The following is a 21,290-nucleotide window of genomic DNA, read 5'->3' as shown; positions in this document are numbered from 1 at the left end:
AACTCATTAGACAGAAGGTGAAAAGACTAAGATATAAAAGAGACATAGCATAAAAATATAAAATATAACTGATGGAGAAAATAATGATAAAATAAGGAAAAATATTTTCTTTTTTGAAGTAAAGTAGTAAGATTTAACAAATAATTCAAACTCATACATTGCATTACAAAATCATGAAAAGGAAAGTAATCTACAAATATGAATGAAAAACAATTTTCAAATTTACATGGGAAGCTTTGAAATGAAAAGCAATGTTATCTAACCAGAGAAATAGGAGAAAACAATGGAACAAAATAAGCTTGTAAAATCACAGCATAGATGTTAACACTTATATGTTGTTGTTCTAAACACTCCCCTATGAAAGATTATCATGAAAAACTAATATGTGATAACCAGCAAAATATTTATGTCTCTTAGAATAACAACATATTTGCAATTAATTTAAAATAGGTTGAAAATAAAGAGGCAAATAAAGATACACAGGCAAATTCAAACAAAGAGAAGGAAAAAGAAACATTAGAAATCAAACTAAGGGAACCTGAGAATTATCATATGCAGGCATGACTAAATATAAATGATTGAAAGGATCAGTACTTGTTGTAGGAAATGTCACAGAGTAAAGCCTTTTGTCATATCTATTCATTACTGTGTGGAAATTAGAGAGAGTATTTGAGTGTATGAGGATTGTGACAATTGAGAGATATGATTGGGAGGAAGAACTTGTGTATTTGGCCTTCCCAGGGTCTGCTCATTACTAATTAGCAGATGCTATCATATGGTATATTGGTAGCAGACTCTGTAATAGAATTTGGGGGTCTAGAGGTGAACACTTAAATGAAAAGCATTCAATTCTCCAAGCATTAACTAAAGGAATGGTCTTATTTAAAATCAAGAAAATGGTGCTCTGAATTACAGACACCTTAGTAAGTCTTAGAAAAAACATTTATTCTTGGCAATTAATAAATTGAAATTTGGTGTATAGAGTAAATTTTGGCCTGTTTGTTTATGTATTCATATTATGTAAAATCATAACCAAGAGCCTATTCAACCTTGAATGAACTGCAAGAACTCTAATTCCCCTACCTGTCTCACTGGATATATCTGGAGAGCCATCTACCCTGCTCTTATATTGGGAATTTCTGTTTCAGTTTTATTTAACTTCAGTACTTGTTAGATAGATGATGATGATAGATAGATGACTAAGAGATAGGTAGACAGATAGATAGATGGATATGATAGACAAATATAGAGATATATAAAACGTTTAAGAGATTGAAAATAATATGCCTTTTTCTACTTATATACACAGTTAACATATGTAAAGATTTGGTATATCAAAATTTTGTTCAATTGTTTTCTAGTGAACTGATATTCACTAAATTGATGAGGCCAAATAAGTCTGTTTCACAGGATTTTGCACACACACCCATACACTCAAACCACCACTCTTACAGCATTAGGATAACTCAAATTTGGAGGTGTGAAGTGAGGTGCATTGCGAATATGCTATTGTCTATGTTCCTAAAATGCTAGTTATTTAAGAGTGTAAGGTTGTTCCTCCTAACAGTAGAGAAAATATGTATTCTATTCATGCTCTGTCAGGCATAGGCAAAGTTGTCTTGGGAACGTGAGGAGCAGAGAGACAAAACCATGTCATTGGCTGGAGAGACCCAACCACTGGGCAATTTCCAAAGAGAAAGTTCTTAGTTTTGAAATTATTTCCAAATAATTGGTGTAACGAGGAAAACATGTACCTCCTTGTATGCGGTTGGCGGTAAGGCGTCAAACACTGTCTCCTATGGTCTTCTAATAATTTGCTCAAGTAAGTACTGGGCACTAAAATAAGCCAGATGAAAAACACAAGTAGTCAATGAAGAACTTTTTTAAAAGGTGACTTTTCTGGACCATTAATGATGCTGTTTAATTCCAGGAACTGCAGTAAGTGCAAACTGTCTTATGGCAAAGGTGAAGTTTTATGAGTTAATGACAGTGATGGATTTAAGAGTGGTATTAGAAAACATTGAACATAAAATTGAAGACACATCTAATCAAAAAAAAAGTAATATAGCAATGGTACACCTGATTGTATAACATAACTACATTTTCAATTTACAGAGTTAAATTTCATCACCAATGTATTTGAAGATTTTAGCGCATGTGTTATCTAATAATAGTGGGAGTAAGGACATGAGTATTTTACTTTTTATTTAATAAAGGTCATAATTTAGTAAATTTATTACGGTACATTTTAAAATATATGATTTCAAAATTCATTTTTGTCACTTGCTAAATTGTCCTTACATGTCTCCTCTTTTTCAGGATTTAAATATGATGAAAATTAAAACTGATTTTTTTACTGGTATCTTTATTACTTATCTATACTTGTAATCTAAACAATTGTATGAAAAGAAAAAACCGTGAAGGAAAGTGGCTGATTAGAAATTGCTTTCATGCATATTTAAAAAATAATAAGAACCTAAATAAAAATCCATATACAAAGCTAATGAACTATAAAATGTTTGGTAACTTATGACAACTTAATTTATTAGTCAGAATAAACTATGGTGAGATAAACAAAACAACCAACCAAACAAACAAATAATGCCACCCACTCTCGGGCACTTATAATGACAAAGATTGCTATCTTACTCAAGGTACATAACCAATGATTGCTATGAAGAGGCCAAACCTGACAGTTGTACTATTTCACAGTGTTTTTCACAACTGCTGACTCATAAAATGGAGCATAGAAATCAAATCACTGGCTCATAAATATTTTTGTCTAGATGAAATGTGCTCATTCTAGCTACAGACGATTGGCCAGTTAGTAGTTATACAGCATAGCCTACCTCTTCAAGCCTACTGAGAAATGCAGGAAACACGTCGTTTCATCAGTAAACATTATCAATCTCTGAAAGAGTCTTCCTCCTGTTCTTTAAATATCCTTTTGCATTTCTTTTTCTAACACATAGAACTGACTATATCCCTGCCAAGGAAAGCAGCCCAAAAGTACCATTCCATCTACTATAGACAATGTTTGAATCCCCCTAAAATTGATAGGTTAAAACCTAATACCCAATGTGATGGCATTAAGAGGTGAGAACTTCGGGAGGTACTGAGACCCTCATGAATGGGATTAATGCCCTTTTATAAAAGAGCCCTGAAGAGAGTTACCTTCCCTTTTTCTCCATGTGAAGACATAGGGGTAGAAGGCTGTCTGGGAACCAGGAAGCAAGTCCACACTAGACACCAAATCTGCCAGTACCTTGGACTTGGACTTGCCAGCCTACAGAACTGTGAGAAATAAATGTTGGTTAAGCCACCCAGTCTATGGTATTTCATTATAGCAGCCTCAAATGCATTACTGCATCCAGCTTAATGTCTAGGATTTCTGGTTGATGCACAGAATTTTCTACATCCTGTCTCAAACTTCCTTTTCTTAATTTGGAAGCTATGAACTAGTAAATCAAGTTATCTTATCTCTAGAGTACACATGCACACATACACACACATGCACACACAATTTTGAAGTAGGAAGCAGTGAAGACATAGGGCGACAGTAGTTCTGAATCACTTTTATCACATCTGGAGATGGTCCACAGTCCTGAAGGTATGAACATTCATGAGTAGGCAGTCATTCTATTCTCTGGAAGGAACATTCTTGTCCCTCATTCTCCACGGTCATCTGAATCCATATCTGGTCTAGGAGATTCTGCCTATTTATTATCCTCTTTGGTCCCACAGGAAGAGCATTAATGAGTTAAGTCCTCCATAGACTGTATATGGTTTTCCCAGCCTGTTTCCTTTCTAGAGAGATTGTATGCCTAAGGATCAAAACAATATTTTTTTTACCAAGGTCTGTGGTTTCTTAAGCAGTACAACAGTCTCAGAACCATAGACATCTTTTTATCTATTTAACTTCTGTCATTTCCATGTGTTGGTAACAGCACATAGTTATTTCAACAAATTGGTAATTAAAATTATAACCTTCATATCTCTAGTTTATTCAAACAAATGCAAGGCTGTGACATCTTAATATGTATACCAGCACATAAAAAAGGAAAAGCATACACTCTTTAACATTTAGCTAACTGTAATCTATGGCTCCCATTGAACTGATATCATATTTATAGTGTTTCAATTGACATAAATGCTATGTTGATATAATTGCTTCAGTTCAATGTTGAAAATGCCTTGAACTTTTGCATTGTTGGTAAAAGCTGGAAGGAGTTCAGATTTACATATGATAAAATGAAATGCTTTCAGTCATCCACAAGATAAAGCATGAGTTATCTAGCATTCATAAAGGATTCCTACAGAAAATATTTTTTGAAAAAATGAAAACAAAGGAACCTTATATTAATAATTTAAAATGCATGAAATCAGTTCAGCTTATACATCTGAGTAGACCGTCAGGTTAGTTTTGTAAAGTTATTTAATTACTTAGCATTTTATGTGGGTTTCTTTCTCTTTGTTCTTCTTTCAGAGTAGATTGTTTCGAGGGGAAAAAAAAAGAATCTGCTTCTACTATTGATAGAACTTGACTTCTGACCTAAGATGCCATGTTTTCAGATGAATATTCTTAAGTGTGCATATTGTTTTTGTACTTCATGTTCTATTCATGGTTAAATATTACAGAGGTTATGAGTGTGTTTCCATGGAAATTAAGTATTTAGGCTAAGAAAAGGATTTTTTTTAAAAGGGATTAGTATTTTTTTTTTTTTTTTAATGAGTCAACTGAAATAATCAACTAGAGAAAATCACAAGGACCTAGCTTCTCCAGTTTCAAAGACTGGGGTAAATGACAACTATTACGGGGTTTATGTTGTTTCCCCACTAGTTTCCTATTAAACCAGCAAATAAGCAGTGCATTGGATTTATGAGCTAAGTATCCCTGGAAGCTCACAGGTACAGAATAATATTTGTACAGAGGAGGCACACTAGGATATGACTAGAAAGTCATATCCACAAAATACATAAAAAATTTAAAATAATATTTCAAGAACAGTTAAATATATTAATAGAATGAAAGAAACTATAAAATACAAAATACAAAATATTAGAAATTTTAAAAAATTGGCCAAAAGAAAGACTTGAAAAAATCTTACTGACTCATAAAATGAAATGAAAATTAAAGAAAATATTTTATGCACAAAGATTAAACTAGAAAGAATACAAGAGAAAAAAATCCAATGTACTATACCATAAAAATAGAAAAATTTAAAAAACTAGAAAACATAAAAATATTTCAAAATTATGTGAATAAAATTAATTTGGTATGGTTAAAAATAAATTTTATATGAAGAAACACTAAGAAAACACTACTGTAGGTTCTCATTTTTAACCTTATTTTAACCTCTCACTCTTATTTTCAGTTGGAGACCATGCAATCAGTGTTAAAGTACTAACCACAGGCAAGGAAGGTGAAAAATGAATGTATAATAGTGTTCCCTACATTAAGTTTCAGACTGATGTTACCTCTAAAACAAGTATCTCATTCTCAGCTTATCTATGGTCAAATAGATATAATATATACCCCAAAGTTTTCCATGAGGTCCTTATATCCAAGGTTACATCAAAATAACCTAAAATATTTTGAACACAGAAACCTCTAAAATTATATTTAACCATAAGACAAGGAAATCATCTCATGAACAGCACATTTAAAATGGGAGTAAGCTATTTACTTAAAAAAAAGCAAAATAGAGCTTTACTTATTGTTATGAAAAATTTCTGAGATATATATATATATATATATATATATATATATATATATATAATTGTAAAAATAAGAGTATAAAGAGCTCCCATCCAACAAACATCAACACACAGCTATTCTTGGGTCACCTCTACCACTCACACACACTTATTAATCACCACTTGTAAAAATGTGGACCTTTTACTATTGCTCATGTTTCCAAGAAAATGTAGGTTGCTAAAGTTTCGGAGGGAAAATTCTATAGAATGGCTCAACTACAGAAACATAATGACAGATTGCTGCTTGACAATATTGAAATTTTATGTGCATTTTGAAGGGAGTATAGCAATAAATATTTTGGTATTCTGTGCTTGATTTTCAAATATCAAAAACAGTGTAGCAAATATCATAATATTTAGATTATAGTCAATGCCAAAAAATAATAATAATCTAAACTATAATACATATACCATTAGAATGTGAAATTATATTTTAGGGAAAGGAACTGAAACAAACCTATAGTTACCTTATATTTGGCCTTACAGTACATTAGTAAATCTGTAAATAGATAAGGCATATAAAGTTCTTTGGTTTTGTCAAAATAAAGATGGCTCTATGTTGAAATAAGAAAATAATGAATTGGATTCCTGTTAGAATTACTAGGCTTTAATTACTTGTAATGACTAAAAGGAGTAATCGATAGTTTGATTGCTACCTGTTATAAATCACATGACTCAATAGGAAAAAAGAGTGTCTTCCTGATTAAAAACAATATTTTGTGATTTCAAACAGTGACTGATTCTATTATTACTACAATCTACCTTTATTATCTTACTATACATTTAAATAGATTCAGTACTAATTACTTAGGTATTTAAATTTTAAAAATGACCAAATTGTCTGTTGAGCTACATAAGAGGTTCAGCTAATCTAACACCATCTCTCTGCATGTCTTGAAATCTTGGGGTAATCATGAGATTGCTAAAGTTTAAGGAGAAACATTCTACTGGATTGCTCAACTACAGAAATATGTTGGCAGATTGCAGCCCTGACGATAATGAAATTATATATGTGGTTTGAATGGAGCATGGCAATAGATATTTTGGTATATTGTGCCTGATTTTCAAACACCAAAAATGATGTAGCAAATATAATATTTAGATTATAATCAATGCCAAAAACCAATAAAAATCTGGACTTCTTGAGTGAACTCCATATTCTTACAGACACAAGATGATTGAAGTGAAAAGTTATACAATTTTTCTATACTGAATTTCTGTAGCAGGAGCTGTCAGCACCACATTCAAATCCTTTGGTCTTTACCATTCTAATGATCCTGTCCAGTTTCCAAGATTCAGCATCTGGATGTCTTTGCCTGATAACTTTCTCCGTCCACCGGTGCTTGATCAGCGTTCGTACACAGTATGCTTGTAATGCTGTCAAGCTAATGACCACCATCCTGAAACCCTGCTCCAATAGCTATCAAACAATGACTGACAAGAGTTAATGAATAAATCATTCTATTGCATGTGGGATTACTTTTAGGCAAGTGTTTCTATACTGGATTTTAGAGTTCTTTAGTGGCATTAAGCTCCAGTGATTGATAAATGAAATTCATTGATAATGCACAGATTACTGTATGCCCTCTGATTTGTGTCATACTTCCTTATTTTATACCAGTGGTTCCTAGAATTAACTACTAAATAAACTACTTCGACTTGAAACCTTGTTTTGGGGTATGATTTGGAGAGTTTAAACCAAGACAACTGGTTACAGACATTGTCCTAGGAAGCAGATCCTCAGGATGGGATCCTAGCTTTGGCTGCTATGCTAACCAAATGGCAACCAGGGTCCCTTTGCTGGTTTGAAGTAGGGTGGTGTATAGCATCACAATTTCTAAGACTATCAGGTATTGTGGATTGTGATGGCATCTAATTGGAAGCCTTCACTGGTCAATGCAATATCCACAGTGCTTGGGATGCATAAAAGTAAGTATAAGGACTGTAGAGTTGTTGGGTTTTGCAAAGGGCCACTGTGCAAATAACAGGTGTAGGTTAGGCAACTAGGAACTCATGGTTTGGGGTGAAAGCTAGAAGGCATCTGTGGCAAGGTGCTCATTTCTTTGAGCCAGGAGAAAACCGTGCTGATAAAAATCCCAGGATCTGATTGTGTATCAGAGTTACAAAAAAAAAAAGAAGAGTAAATATGCAGCGGCCTATGTTTTATGCTAGTGGGGGTCTGATAGGGAAGTTAGGGGAGCCTGAAACCAGAGTGCTAGTATCAGAGTGGATGTAGTTTCAACTGCCAAACTCCAGATTTCCCTTGGTCCTTACCACTCTTGGCCTTAATTTTGTAGTCATTGGCACCCAGTTTCTTGCAGTCATTATCTGTGATAGAAAAAATACTCCTTTCTCTTTTGCTAGGGGTAGCAGAATGGAAGGCACATGAAGACTTCAGTTGTAGTATGTGTCTCACAAGGTGATATTTTATATCCTTAAAATTTGCTCCTGGGCTTCCCAGGTGACACAGGGGTTAAGAATCTGCCTGCCAATGCAGGGGACACAGGTTTAAGCCCTGGTCCAGGAAGATCCCATGTGTCACAGTGCAACTAAGCCTGTGCATCACAACTACTGAGCCTGCCCTCTAGAGCCCATGAGCCACAACTACTGAGCCCGCATGCCACAAGTACTGAAGCCTGCATGCCTAGAGCCTGTGCTCCACAACAAGAGAAGCCACTGAAATGAGAAGCCTGTGCACAGCTATGAAGAGTAGCCCCCGCTCACTGCAACTAGAGAAAGGCTGCATGCATCAACGCAGACCCAATGCAGCCAAAAATTAATAAATAAAATAAATTTATTAAAAGAATCTGCTCCAATTTCACCTAGATAATTAATTAGTGAAGGATGAATCAGTTGAATCGATTAAACAAATGGCATCTCTGCTTCAGAAGGAAGGAGATTACTCACCAGAATGACTTCAGAACCTAGCAAATGTAGATTCTTGTAAACAAGAAACAGGGAAAATGTGTGGGGATGAGTCTTAATGGTAAGGAACTGGGAAGCCTAGAATATAAGCCAAGAATATAAGAACATTGGTGTAGGGGCATGCTCCCATAACTCAAATAACTCAGGATATAAAATTCTAAGAAGTACATCTAGAGCTAGTCCTAAAAAGGTTCCATTGCAGGGGGAGAGGGTGGCTTAAAACAACAGACATTTATTTCTCACAGTTTTGGAGACTGGGGGAAGTCCAAGATCAAGGTGTGGACTGATTTGTTTCCTGGTGAGAACCCTCTTCCTGGCTTGAAAACAACTGTCTTCTTACTGTCTCCTCAGAGTTGTGTCTCCATTCCTCTTTTTATAAAGCCACTAATCCCATTATGAGGGCCCCACCCTCATGCCCTCATCCAATCCTAATTACCTTCCAAAGGCCCCATCTCTAAATATCATCCACTGGGGCTTAGAACTTCAACACATTAATTGGGGAGGGGGGGTACAATTCAGTCCACAGCACCTGGCATTTCTCCTCTAGCCAACTCACCAGCAAGTATTTGTGCTGCTTCCAAACCCCACCTGCTATACCTGCCAGACACCACCTTTTTTCTTCTGCTCATTCTTCCTCAGGTGGAGTAGCCTTGACTCCACACTTCTGTGCCGCATCCTGGTCAGCTCCTCTTTATATTATGGTAGCTGTTGATATTGATCATCTGTGCTGTGCTCTACCCTGCTCAGCTCACCCAACTGGTTATCTATAAACTGGTAGTAGGCAACAGGTATAGAGCCTCATGTCAGTCTCTGCAATTCTTTATGCTCTCAAAGGAAATCTTGCCATTTGCAACATAAATGGGCCTTGAGGACATTATGCTAAATGAAATAAGTTAGAGAGAAAAAGAAAAAAAAAATACTGAAGTCATCGATACAGAGAACAGATTGGTGTTTGCCAGAGAAGGCAGGGGTGGGACGTGGGGGAAATGTGTAAAGAAGATTGTTCTCCACAGGCCTGCAAGCCTTGTAATTGCCCAGACTTAAGAATGAAGAAAGAGCCTGGAGATAGTGACAGAGATATCAAATGGTTTATTGGATGGGGAACCTTCACATCTGAAGCAAAAGGTCCCGGAGCAACATCCCACTGTGGACAGCAGAAGGCAGACAGGACATGGCAGCAATCTTCGCTCCTCAGGGATGAAGGAGACGAGCATGTATACCGGGAATTGATGTCAGTTACAAAGGAAACCAGCAGTCGGGGCAGGTCCCTCACAGCCCCCTTAGGTTAACAACCATCACGAAGGCAGATGTTTCCATTTAATAATCTAGCAGCTTGTGCTGTTTTGGCCTAAAGATTAGAACAGTCACTAGCTGGGGCAGGGGGCAAGCACATTCATGTGAGAAGGGTGCAGGCGAAGCTGGGCCTGGTTCAGCAGGGCATGTACAAAGAGCAAGAGAACAGCCATCTTGAGGGCCTGATCATACAGGGGTCAATAGTTACAGGGCTACCAGTTACCAAATAAATAAGTCCTGGGGATATAATGTACAGCATGATGACTATATTTAATAATATTATATTGTATAGTTGAAAGTTGCTAAGAGAGTAGATCTTAAAAGTTCTCAGCACAAGAAAAAAATTGTGACTTTGTGTGGTGATAGATGTTAACTAGACAATGATGAACATTTCATAATATATACAAATATTGAATCAACATGTTGTACACCTGAAACTAATATAATGTGATATATCAATTATAGCTCACTAAAAAAATTCATATGTTGAAGCCCTAATGTCCAGTACCTCAAAATGTGACTGTATTTGGTGACAGAGTCTTTAAAGGGGTAATTAAATTGAAATATGGTCATTTAGGGTGACTAACATCCTTATAAGAAGAAGAAATTAGGACATAGACAAGTACAGAGGGAAGACCAAGTGAAGACACAGGGACAAGACAACTGTCTACAAGCCAAAGAGAGAGGCCTCAGGAGAAACCAGCCCCATTGACACCTTGATCTCAGACTTCTAGAATCCAGGACAGTGAGAAAATAAATTTCTGGAGCAAGCAAAAAATTAATAATAATAATGAGATGATGTATTAGACACCAGTATTTACTTAAGACTGGAAGTCTCTAATTGATTTCTATGAATACTTTACAGTGTCCTTATTGTAGTTACATAGCCTGTACTCTGAAATGTGACTGAACAAATATTAATATATCAGGTATATACATGTTTCCTGTGTCACCATACCCACATGTGAGTAGTCTACTGATTTAAAGAAACAGCAAAGAATGATAATTAAATAGATTGAAAGAATATAATACTTTCCCTCACGTTTTTTATTTGTTCTGTATTTCTTCAATGTGTAGTTAAACAGATGCTATATTTTATCTTTGGGGCAGAATTTGCCTGAGGCATATACAAACCTTCTGTCATATATGTGTTTTCCATTAAAATATATCAACTACTCTGCTAATAAATTCTGATGTACTGGTGAGAGATTCATAGTGCAAGGAGGGAAATTTACCTTTAAACATGAATCATATAATTATATTATGCACTTTGTTCTTTAATATTTTTTCCAAGTGCATTGATGTCATTTGTGGGTTTTGTTTCTTTTGTTTGTTTTTTCTTTTTCTCTAATTCTGTTCTCCTACATGGCAACATACATTTTTAGGGGTTCTCAGGGTCACTTTCTAACTCTTTCTTCTATTTATACTTACCACAGTAGCTAGAAATGACTCTTATTTCAACTAGAAAGGAATTAATAAAGTTTTGGAAATACTTTAAAGCATTTAAATAGATTTTTGTTATTTTAAGCTTTATTTTGAAAATCTCCAAATCTAAAGAAAGGCTGCAGAATAGTACAATAAAAAATGGATTAAACTTTGCTTAGGCTCACAAATTTCTAACATATCTTTATTTTTCCTACTGTTTCATAAATCTGAACATACAGTAGCAATTTTTATTTATATTAAAGCATGTGAATTTAAATGGTAGATAACAAGATTCTTCACCCCTAAATACTTTGTATGAATATCTTAGGAATACAGAGAACATTCCCTTATGAAACCTCAGGGCTATCATATTCAGGAAATGTGGATACACATGGATACAATATCTCTTGTACAATTCATGTTTAAATGTTGTCCATTGTCTTAATAATAAAGACATTTATAGCAATCTTCCCCAAACCAAACTCCAATATAGAAACGTATTCTGCCTTTAGTTATAATGTCCTTTTAGCATACCTTTTTTATGAAACAATTTTTCAGCCTTTCACAACATTAATATTTTTGAAGTATAAAGGTCAAGAATTTTGCAGAAGGTCCCACAAGTAATGTTTCCCTGAATATTTCATCATAACTAGATCCAGGTAATGAATTTTTGACAGGGGCCTAACATATGTGAAATTTTGTCATTTTCATAGCATCACATCAGAGTGCATCTGGTATCAGTGTCTTTGGTATTTATGCCTTTATTGCATCTGGTATCAGTTTAGCCTTTATCAATGTGGTAACTTTGATGTGGTGGAGCCTACCAGATTTCTCCATTCAAAGGTTTCTTTTTTCCTTTAATATTTAGTGAGTAATTTATGGCTAGCAATTTTGATCCTGTTTTCAACAAACTTTCACCTAATGGTTGAACATCCATCAATACATATCAAAATCAATCACTTTTTATTATGATGATTCTAACTATCATTTCCTCTATATAGTATGTTAGTTGGCATAACACCTTAAAGAAGAGTTTTATTAGATCAAGAAGGATTTGCTTTTATTTTGTGATCCTATAAATTTGATACTTTTTGAAGAGTGAAAACATCTAACAAAAAAAAAAATACTATACACTAAGCAAAATACTAAGATGATCCCCAATGTAGCAAGATCTGGTTTCATACCAAATTTGAAGGATGTAATACAGTATTGTTGACTTTACTTACAATGTCGTGACTTAGATCTCCAGAATTCATTTTCTAAATGAATTTAGAAAATTTGTACCCTTTGGTCTACATCCCTTCAAATTCCCCACCTCCCAGCTCCTGAGAACCACCACTCTAACTCTGTTTCTATGAGTTTGTCTTTTTTAGATTCCACGTGTAAGTGATATCATACGTATTTGTCTTTCTGTCTGACTTTATCTCACTTAACATCATGCCTTCAAGGTCCATCTATGTTGTTGCAAATGACAGGATTTCCTTCTTTCTCATGACTGAATAGTGTTCCATTGTGTGTGTGTGTGTGTACGCATTATACCTTTATCCATTCATCTGTTGATGGACACTTAGGTTGTTTTCATATCTTAGGTATTGTGAATAATGCTGCCATAAACATGGGAGTGTGGATATATGTTTTCAATAGCCGGTTTTATTGCCTTTGGATATGTACCCTGAAATGGGGTTACTGGATCATATAGTAGATCTATTTTTCATTTTTTGAGGAACCTTCATACTGTTTTCCACAGTGGCTGAACCAATTTATATTCACATCAACAGTGCACAAAAGTTGTCTTTTCTATGCACTCTTACCAACTTATCTCTTGTCTTCTTTACGATAGCCATTCTAACAAGTATATATAAGGTGATATCTCAGTGTGGTTTTGATTTGAACTTTCCTGATGATTAGTGATGTTAAGTACTTTTCCATATACCTGGTGATCATTTGCATGTCTTCTTTGTAGAAATACCAAGGTAATTCCTACCTAAATCCCAATGACATTTTTCACAGAAATAGAAAAACAATTCTAAAATTCTTATGTAACCACAAAAGACCCCAAATAGCCAAAGCAATCTTGAGCAAGAAAAACAAAGCTGGCATTGTACTTCCTGATTTCATATTCTATTACAAAGCTTCAGTAATCAAAACAGTATGGGACTGGCAAAAATAAAGACATATAGACCAGTGGAACAGAATAGAGAATTTAGAAATTCACCCATGTATACACAGTCAACTAATCTTCAACAAGGGCACCAGGAATACAAAATGGGGAAAGAATAGCCTCTTTAGTGAATGCTTTTGGGAAAACTGGATATTCACATTAAAACGGAATCTTATTTACACCATACATAAGAATCGACTCAAAATGGGTTAAAGATTAAATGTAAGACCTGAAACCATAAAACTCCTAGAGGAAAACAGGGAAAATGCTCCTTGACATTGGTCTTGGCAATGATTTTTTGGATGTGACAATGAAAGCACAGGAAATGATAGCAAATAAACAAGTGGGACTATGTCAAACTAAAAGCTTTCTGTACAGCAAAGGAAACAATAAACAAATTGAAAAACAACCTATGGAATAGGAGAAAATATTTGCAAAGCATATATTTGATAAGGGGTTCATATCCAAAACATATTTAACCTCCTACAATTTAAAGGTTTCAAAGCAAATAACTGGATTTAAAATGGGCAGAGTTTAAAATTTCTTTACCCAGATTTCATATATTTTTCTCAAAAGCAGTTCTAAGAGGGAAGTTTATAGCAATACGATCCAAGAACAACAGCAATAACAACAACAACAACAAAACCCCACAAAGTTAGTAGAAGGGAAGAAATGATAAAGATCAGAGCAGAAATAAATGAAAAAGAAATTAAGAAAACGATAGCAAAGATCAACAAAACTAAAAGCTGGTTCTTTGAGAAGATAAACAAAATTGATAAACCATTAGCCAGACTCATCAAGAAAAAAAGGGAGAAGACTCAAATCAATAGAATTAGAAATGAAAAAGAAGTAACAACTGACACTGCAGAAATACAAAGGATCATGAGAGATTACTACAAGCAACTATATGCCAATACAATGGACAACCTGGAAGAAATGGACAAATTCTTAGAAAAGCACAAGCTTCCGGGACTGAACCAGGAAGAAATAGAAAATATGAACAGACCAATCACAGGCACTGATATTGAAACTGTGATTAAAAATCTTCCAACAAACAAAAGCCCAGGGCCAGATGGCTTCACAGGCAAATTCTATCAAACATTTAGAGAAGAGCTAACATGGATCCTTCCCAAACTCTTCCAAAATATAGCAGAGGGAGAGACACTCCCAAACTCATTCTATGAGGCCACCATCACCCTGATACCAAAACCAGACAAAGATACCACACAAAAAAGAAAATTACAGGCCAATATCACTGATGAACATAGATGCAAAAATCTGAAAATTTTCAAACGTGTTTTGTTTTGTTTTTGTTGTAGTTTTACATTTTACATGTAAGTCTGTAATCATGTTGAGTTAATTTTTGTGTGAGGTGTGAGATGTGTCCAACTGTCCTCACACCACTTGTTGCAAAAGTTGTATTTCCTCTGTGGAATTGCTTGTTCACCGTTTTCAAAATCAGTTGGACATATTTGTGTGGGTCTTTTTCTAGATTGTCACTTCTGCTCTGTTGATCTATATTTCCAATATAACACACTCTTGATTACTATAGGTATATAATGTCTTGAAAAAGGATGAAAGTTTCCTCCTACTTTATTCTTCTTTTTCAAAATTGTTTTAGCTCTTCTAGTTATTTTGCTTTTCCATATAAATTTTAGAAGAATATTGTCTGTATCTATAAAAATCTTTCTAGGATTCTGACAGGAATTGTGTTATATCTGTATATCAATTGAGGAGATGTAGCATCTTTACCATGGTGAGTGTTCCAATTCTTGAGCACAGTATGTCTTTCTATCTATTTAGATATTCTTGAATCTGTTTAATCAACATTTTATAATTTTCAGTGTATAAGTCAGTTACATGTTCTATTTACATCTAAATATTTCTTTCTGTGTATGTGAGTAACTGTAAATGGTACAGTAATTTTAATTTTAGTGCCCATGTGATTTTTGCTAGCATATTGAAATACAAAATATTTTTGTAGTTTTATCTTGTATTCTTTGACCAGGATGAACTCATTTTTTTGTACATGCCTTAAGATTTTCTATGGAGACAGTATGTCATCTGCAAATAGGTATAGTTTTCACTCTTTCTTTCCAATCTGTGTGCCCCTTTTTTCTTGCCATACTGAATTGTTTAGAATTTCTAGATCTAAGTTTATTGAGAATATTGAAAGCAGACACCTTTGCCTTGCTGCCACTCTTAGGGATAATATATTCAGTCCTTTACCATTAAGTCTTTCATCACTTGATATACTGTTACCTATAGGATTTTTGTAAATATTCTAGCAATTTGAGGAAGATCCTCTATTTCTATTTTTCTGTGCTTTTGTTCATGAAACAGTGGTAATAATGTCAAATGCTTGTTTTATTTTTTTTCAAATACTTGTTTTACATCAAGTGATATGACCATGTCATTGTTTCTTCTTATCTTTGCTAATAAGGTGAATAAAATTGGTTTATTTTTGTGTATTCACATAACATTGCATTCTTGGAAATAAACCTCACTTGGTCACAGTAAATAGTTTTTTATGTAATCCTAAACATTTTCTAATAATATTTTGTTAATGATATCTGCATCTATTTTCATTTGGGATATTGGTCTGTAGTTTTCATTTTGGTAGTGTCTTTGTCTGGTTTTAATATTAGGATGATACTAACTTCCTAAAATGATTTGGGAATTGTTTAATTTTCTGGGAGAGATTGTGTAGAACAGATGTTAATTCTCTTTTAAATCTTTGTGGAATTCTTTGGTGAAACAATATAGGTCTGGATATTTCTTTTTAAGAAGTTTTTGTTTATTTATTAAATTTATTTATTTGCACGATTTATTTATTTATTTATTTTAAAGTGAGTGTCTTGTATACAGAGTATGGTTTGATCAATTTTTAAAACCCACTTTCTCCATTTGTCTTTCAATTTGTATACTTGGATGGGTTACATTTCATATGTTCATTGATATTTTAAACCTTAAACCTGCATTTTTTTTGTTTTGTTTTGTATCATGTTTCCTAAATTTTTTTTTTTTTTTGCTTTTTTGTGTGTTTCCTTTTTTTTTAATCTTTATTAGAGTATAATTGCTTTACAATGTTGTGTTAGTTTCTGCTGTACAACAAAGTGAATCAGCTATCTGTATACATATATCCCCATATGCCCTCCCTCTTGCGTCTCCCTCCCACGCTCCCTATCCCACCCCTCTAGCTCGTCACAAAGCATCGAGCTGATCTCCCTGTGCTATGCGGCTGCTTCCCACTAGCCATCCATTTTACATTTGGTAGTGTGTATATGTCAATGCTACTCTCTCACTTCATCCCAGCTTCCCCTTCCCCCCACCCCGTGTCCTCAAGTCCGTTCTGTATGTCTGCATCTTTATTCCTGCCCTGCCACTAGGTTCATCAGTACCGTTTTTTTAGATTCCATATATGTGCGTTAGCATACGGTATTTGTTTTTCTCTCTCTAACCTACTTCACTCTGCATGACAGACTCTAGATCCATCCACCTCACTACAAATAACTCAGTTTCATTTCTTTTTATGGCTGAGTAATATTCCGTTGTATATATGTGCCAAATCTTCTTTATCCGTTCATCTGTCAATGGACATTTAGGTTGCTTCTTTGTTTGTTTCTTGAGTATGTATTTTTAACATTCCCTTTTGATTTAACTGGAATATTGTTAAGTGACTCTTTTTTTTTATTTTACAAGATTATAATTTTTGCTTCCACTAACAAGAATAATTTAGAAAGTTCAAGAAGAGAAGAAACACCTATTGTATTTGCCCATCTTTTACCCACTGTGTTCTTTTCTTCTTCCTAATAGTATTAGTTTCCTGTTACTGCTGTAACAAATCACAATCAAGTATTGGCCAAAAACAACAAAAATTTATCATTTTACAATTTTGGCAATCAGAAGTCCAAAATAGGTCACCAAGTCTGTGTTTCTTCTGAAGACTATTGGGAAGAATCTCTTTCCTTGTCCTTTCCAGCTTACTTAAGCTGCCCACATTCCTTGACCCCATTCCAGAAATGACATTTCTTCCAACTCCACTTTTGACTCACACCTCCTGCATCTTTCTTCTATGGAATCTTATGATTATATTGGGTACACTCAGACAATACAAGATGAGACCAACATCCTTAACTTAATCACAGCTGCCAAAGTCCCTCTTACCATATAAAGTCATATATCCATAGGTCTCAGGATTAGAATATAAATATCTTTGGAGGTCATCATTGTGCCCTTGCAAGATACTTTTCCTTTGTCTTTAGTTTTCAGGAGTTGATTGTGATGTATCTTGGTATGGATTTTTTTGACGTTATCTTGTTGAGAGTTCACTCAGTTTCTTGAATCTGTAGTTTTATGTGTTTTGCCAAATTTGGGAAGTGTTCAGCCATCATTGATTTGATTAGTTATTTAGCCCCACCTCTTCTCTCCTTTAAGGACTTTGTTGACATAAATATTTGATTTTTTGTTATAGTCCCATAGGTCTCTGAGACTCTATTCATTTTTTTTTTCTGTTTTCTTTCTACTCTTCAAATGGGGTAGTTCTATTGTTCTCTCTTCAAGTTCACTGATTCTTTTCTATATTCTTTCTACTCTACTGTTGAGTCCATCCACTGGGTATTTTTTTCCTCTGTTCTTGGATTATTCAGCCTTCAAAGCTTGATTTTTTTTCTTGGTAATGTCATCTATTTTTGGAGAATCTTTCACCTATTTATTTGCCATAGATTTCTATATTTGCATTTGTTTCAGGGATTTAATTGCATTTTGAAACTTTTTTATGATGTCTGCTTTAAGGTTTTGTTAGATAATTCTAACATCTCTGACATCTTATTATTGGCATATGCTTATTGTCATTTGTTGTTCAGTGTGAGATCTTCCCAGTTCTTGGTGAGTGATTTCCAATTGAAATTTGGGCAACTTGGATGTTGCTATGAAACTCTGGATCTTATTTATTACTATCTTATTTTTTAAGCCATGTACATGAACATGTTTCAATACTTGAATAATGTGTAGGTTCTTGTTTAAAAATATAAAGTGATTTATCTAAAATATTATGTATATAAATCATTTTTATATTTAAATGACAATATATAAGATTTGATAGAGAAGTTAGAATTTTTAAATAAATGATTTTTATTACATTTTACACATTAATCTATGTCCATTTTGGATTCATATTTTACAACCTGCTAGTTTATGAAGGAAACAAAAATAAGGAAAAATTTCCTAATGGGATGTAAATTGATATTTCATTATGCCAGTTGAGTAAATTTTATAAACCTATACACAAAGAAATGAAGATCTCATCTCGCAAGAATTTATTTATTTATTTATTTATTTTTTAACATCTTTATTGGAGTATAATTGCTTTACAATGGTAAGAATTTAGAAACTTATTGAAATTCACTGGCACAACGGATCTACTTTTACTACTGGAATTTACATATTCACTTAGCATAATTACCTCCACCCTTTTATGAGCTTCTGTAAAGGAAATAAATCATCTTTTATGTAAGTATCAAGGAACACATAAACAACATATGATTTCATTTATTTCATACTCTAACAGTGGTGAGAAAGGATCATTTGACAATAATGTAATAAATTAACACTATTTTCTAAAGTAATTGCAAAGCTGTTATGTAGAAAAAGCAAGATGTTAATAAAGTAGGAAGGTTGGAGTATATTCTACAATGAATAGTAATAATGATAGTATACTTGTTATTATGCGGGAATGACTTGGTAATTTACATTTAACTAGAAAATCATCCATTTTCTCAGTTTTCAAAATTTTCACAAAAATATCATGTGGTTTTATCTTAAAATTATAGTTTCTTTTTTGTGTGTTGTGTATTTTTGCATATTTTTAAATTTAACCTTAATAGGAGCAATTTCTAACAGGAATGGAATTATTTTTAACACAACTATAACAGCTGCATAATATTTACATGTATAGAATTAGTATTTTTATACTTTTAATTACCCACTTGTTGGACACATTATTTTTACTGCTTGCAAAACTTGGAGTATTTTAATATATTTCAATGTTTCTGCGTTTTCTTAGGTAACTTTTAGGAAGTTGAATTGCTGGCTTAATGGTATGAGAGTCTTTAAGGCTTTTAAAATAGACTATACCATAAGCAAATTTTTGTATTTCTTACAATCTCTATAACATTTTAAAAGGCGGTAAAATTTATTTTTAGAGAAAGTTAGGGTATTTTTAACCATTCTGCTGTTTTTGACACATGATTTTAAATGTTAAGATTGTGTTTGAATATTTTATCATTATTAACATATTACTGGTAATTCCTTCTGGTAATATTACAGGAGCAAACTTATTGGGCTAGATCTTATGAATATTTGTAATAATCTTTATACAAATTTTCAAAGTGTTTTCTAGCATTATATTAAATTTTCACAAATTATTATAATTAAAAACAAAAGTATTAATTTAATGTATTAGGATGTCATTATTATAATTTGCAATGACTTGGTACTGAGGTAAGACTTTTTTTTCAACATGTTGGTTAGTGTTTAGACCTTCTTCTTCCACAAATGTTTATGTCATGGGAAACAAAGATTTAATAACACTGTAGTAGTTCCCTTTATCCCTCCTAGTGGACTCTGTAGGAATGATTGAGTCAAACAGATGGACCTCTTTGTAAATACTTGCTAAAGGAATAGTACTGGAGAGTTGTTATCTTTACAATATAGATATTTACAAGGACATATCCAGTCTGTTTAAAAGGTTAATACTTAATACACCTGCGATTCATGATATGTCTAGTGTAATAACTAAAATGAGGATGAATGAGGTCTTTGGTGTTAATAGTATTCTATTTCTAATTTATGTGCTCATTATATGGATGAGGTCAGTTTGTAAAATTTGGGCCAGCTGTACACTTTATTTTGTGTTCTATTGTGCATTAATATTATATCTGAATAAAATAATTTTATTTAAAAGAGATTTTTTTTTTTACTTTCCGAGAGATTTTTTAGCTACCAACCTCTTTCCCACAGACATTTTTTTTTTTAATTAATTAATTAATTTATTGATTTTTGGCTGTGTTGGGTCTTCGCCTCTGCGAAGCCCTCTCCATGGGCCCTCTCCAGTTGCGGCGAGCGGGGGCCACTCCTCACTGCGGTGCACGGGCCCCTCACCGCCGTGGCCCCCCCGCTGCGGGGCACAGGCTCCAGACACGCAGGCCCAGTAGCTGTGGCCCACGGGCCCAGCCGCTCCGCGGCATGTAGGATCCTCCCAGACCAGGGCTCGAGCCCGTGGCCCCTGCATCGGCAGGCAGACTCTCAACCACTGTGCCAGCGGGGAAGCCCCCCCCAGACATTTTGACTTGCCCTCACTCATCTTCTCATTTACCCATCCATTCATTTAACATATATTTATTCAGTACTTACTGTGTCTTCCAGACATTTGTGAAAAGACTGAAACAAGAGAGAAAAGTGTACACTGCTTACCTAGAGCTTACATTCTACTGGAGATGAACTATACAATAAAATAAGTGAATATATATATATATTTTTTTTTTTTAAAGATCCAAATAAATGTTGTCTACAGTAGGCACTATTTATTTTTTAATTCAAGTATAGCTGATTTACTATAACTTTACTAAACGTTGAGTTAGTTTCTGCTGTACAGCAAAGTTATTCAGTTATACATGTATATACATTCTTTTTATATTCTTTTCCATTATGTTTTTTTTTGTTTGTCTGT

The 21,290-nt window shown here is 33.9% G+C and overlaps 1 long non-coding RNA gene across 1 annotated transcript in view; it reads right to left on the bottom strand.

The window, feature by feature from the left end:
• The window catches only part of LOC309624513, a 690,902-nt gene extending 669,812 nt beyond the window's left edge, over positions 1 to 21,090 (bottom strand). Inside the window, exon 1 of the long non-coding RNA XR_014241987.1 lies at positions 16,963 to 21,090. This is a non-coding gene — a long non-coding RNA (uncharacterized lncRNA). The remainder of the gene's footprint in view (positions 1 to 16,962) is intronic.
• Positions 21,091 to 21,290: the final 200 nt, after the last annotated feature.

Source organism: Balaenoptera borealis (assembly GCF_965194805.1).
Source record: "Balaenoptera borealis genome assembly, chromosome: 2".
NCBI lineage: Eukaryota > Metazoa > Chordata > Mammalia > Artiodactyla > Balaenopteridae > Balaenoptera > Balaenoptera borealis.
The sequence above is the reverse complement of the archived record's forward strand: the minus strand, read 5'-3'. Positions and strand labels throughout refer to the sequence as shown.